Source organism: Hipposideros armiger, unplaced genomic scaffold, assembly GCF_001890085.2.
Source record: "Hipposideros armiger isolate ML-2016 unplaced genomic scaffold, ASM189008v1 scaffold_35, whole genome shotgun sequence".
Taxonomy (NCBI): domain Eukaryota; kingdom Metazoa; phylum Chordata; class Mammalia; order Chiroptera; family Hipposideridae; genus Hipposideros; species Hipposideros armiger.
Window position 1 is genome coordinate 5,645,211 of NW_017731385.1, and position 3,367 is coordinate 5,648,577.

Consider the following 3,367-nt stretch of genomic DNA (forward strand, 5'->3'; position numbering starts at 1 on the left):
ACACGCCTGGAAAGCACAGCTGATGCCCACATGGGGCTCACGCGGCCACTCTGGGAGGGTGTGTCCATCCTGCCACATTTGCCAGGACCCATATATCACAACGACTGATTTTGCAGAAACCTAATGCTGAAATGGTTACTGCAGTGAAAAACTCAATCCAACGTGGATTTCTCAGAACAAAGACCAATGTGCTGGGTTGAGAAGAACAGTCAAGAGAAGGCTTAACTTGAGATGCGTCTGAGCTCACAGGCTCCTAATGTGTTCCCACATCCTCGTGCAAATGACTCTGCAGCATGAAACACAATAAAACGAATGCATCCTCAGCTACTCTGCATAAAAACGGCGCCTGGAAGACATCTGCGCTATGATCTTTGTGGAGAATTATAATACACATAAAGTTGCTTATAGGAGTCTTTTCCTCTTTGAGTAAAATGTTCAAAGTAAGTGAAGATAATGTACAAAGAACAAAGGTGATGCTTTAAAAAGCCTCTTTCCCTTCACCAGCAGGCTCCATCCCCATCTCTAAATCTCTGTAGCATCTCTGGTAGTGCCTTTCCACAGCAAGGGCTGAGCCTCTAGGCAGACCCAGGCTGTTCATTCAAAGCGGGCCCTTATGGCTCTTCTTACTTTCTTTTTTAATTTTAAAAGTTATGCTAAGTCTATAAGGTAAAATTTGCCAGATGAACTTCAGTACTATAAAGCAGTGGCATGACGTACATTCTCATGGCTGTACAGCCATCACCACTGTCTGTCCATCTCCTGAACTTGGTTATCTCCCCAAACTGACACTTTGCACCCAGTAAGCAGTGGCCCCACCCCTGGGCTTTCTCGGTTTCAAGAGAGTTAGGCCGCCCGCCTGGGTGAGCCGGGTCCCAGGACTGTGGCACACGAAATCAACGCCCCTCCGGGGGGNAGGGGCCGGCGCCCCTACCCGACCAGGAGGCACGTGCGGCAGCAGAACTGGATGAAGAGCTTCCGTTCACACAGTCGGTTGGACTTGACCATCTCGCAGAATGTCTCGTCCGCTGGGTCCCCACCAGGAGAGAGAGGAGGGACATGTCAGACTTTGGGGCCTGTCCCATGGATCCAACCATCCCGCTGTGCCATCCCATGGTGCGCTGGGCCGGGGGGTCGGGGGGAGACACAGAGTGGGGACGGCAGCCAGGGCAGCCCTCACAGTCACCCCTATGACATGAGGCGAGCCCCGCATGGCACAGGTAGCAGTCCTGGCATGCAGGAACTCCTGCTGAGTCTGGGAGACGAAGGGGGTTCAGGGAGCCTGGGGGTGCAAAGGGCAGGTCAGGAGGACATCAGGGCTGTGCCAGCGAAGCCTCGGTGCTCATGTGCACCTCTTTCCAGACAGCTGTGCTGGGGGTGGGCTTAGGAGGGGGCTCAGGGGCAGGCCTGGAAGGGGCAGGAAGAGAGGATGCTGCAGGGGTCCAGGAGGACAGAAGGAACGGGAGGGGAACAGTTGCCAAGGCAGATGGAAAGCCCAGCGGTAGGGGAGGAGCCATGGAGGTCAGCCCCACCCCTTGGCCGCTGGCTTTTGAGAATGTGTTGCCATTCATGTGACCACTGCACTTTCCTGGGCTAGATGCATAACCTACATAGGTGACTTCTTAAAGACGGATAACGGGCACAATTCTTCAAACTAGAAAAATAACCAAACACCAAGGCAAGAAGGCCATCTCATGGTCTGCAGGGTATGCCGAGGTCTTTCTCTGCAGGCCTGAGACTCGGCCAGGCCAGGGCCAGGGCCAGCTCTATGCCAGGTCATGGTGCCAGAGCCAGTCGTCTGCTCCTTCTGTGGCTTCTGTGCCTCGGAGGTTCCCTTCCCTGCCGTGGCTTCTGTACCAGCTCTCCAGGCCGCGTGCTCTGCCAACCTTTCCTTTTGCCTGGACTCCCCAGACTGGTCTATGGTCTCCTCTTTCTGTTTTCACCCAGAGAACCAGGCTCTCTCATGGCACAGATGTGGATCCTCCTTGTGGGTCATGTGGGCCAGGGCTGTGGGCTCTGGGAGGCTGACTTCAGGCCTCCTGACTTTGACCTCCAAAGTCGGGCCTCACCTAATGGAAGTCACCATACACAGGCTGCCTGGGGCTTATGGCATGAGGGTGGGAATGGTACAAGAACAAAATCATTTTTAAGAGTCACTCTGAACAAACAGATCAGCAGTAGCTGGGCTGCTGGCCGGGATGCCTCTGTGGTCAATGTCAGCCCTGAAGGTAACTCAGTGCCCTGCCCGTCCATCACCCAGCCGCGCTCACCGTTGCTGCAGGTGTGGTTGCTGATGCACGAAGTCCCCAGCTGCGTGAAGCCCGTCTTACATCGGCTGCAGTTCCTGCTGGAGCCTTCACAGCTCAAGCAGTTCTCGTCACACCTGTGTGGGGACACGAGTTCCTGTTGCTGCTTGGTGAAGAGGCCTAACCACTCCAGGCCTCCTTCCTGAAGGCCTCCTACCCCCCTGACCTGTGCCCATCCCCCACTGCAGCTGTGTCTCCCATGATGGCCTGAGACCCTGGCCACACTTTGGCACGCTCTTCCTCCCGTCGGACTGCACTGATGCCCTGGGAGGGCGGAGATGGTCACGCCAGCTGGCAGGAGCAGGCCCTGGTCTCTGAGACATCCTGTGGCCCACCTGTGAGCCCTCCTGGGCACGTGGCACCCACCCCACAGGTGGCTCCCTGAGTGGTGTCGGCACCCACTCTTGGGGCTCAGGCCAGGCTCCACCCAGTGATGTGACAAATCTGATGGCGGAGCTGACCTGGGGGCTGCTGCTGCTCTCTCTGTGGTGATACCCGCCTCTCCCCTGGGGCAGCAGGTGGCCTTCCAATCCTGCCACAGAGCTAGGACCCAGGGCTGTCTCTCAGAGCACTGTGACTTCAGAGGAGGGGCTGTGTACCACGGCCCTTGGGCCACACCCCGAAGTTGAAGTGTGATCGGAACACAGTCACACTCGTTGATCTGTGTACTGTCTATCTGCTTTCACCGTGGTGGAGTTGAGTAGCCATGACACAGACTGTGTGGTCAGCAAGGCCCAAACTACCGACCGTCAGGCTGTGTACACAAAGGTGGCTGTCGCTGCTCAGGTCCATGTGTGGGCCTGGGCTGTCCCTGCCGTCTTTTCCCAGTCCAGCCCCCAGTGACTGGGTCTCCACTGTGCTCCCGTCCGCTGCCAGCCTTCCACATCTCTGCCAACTACAGGCTGAACAGGCCCCCAAAGTGGAGCTCAGATGGGCTGGGGAGGACCCTGGCTGCAGAGCCCTGGGCCGGCCCTGTGTGGGCAGTTCTTTGCTTCGATGGAGGCCACCTGCCCAGTCAGTGACTAGATGCCAACAACAAGGCTCGCCGAGGCCTCTCTGCAAAG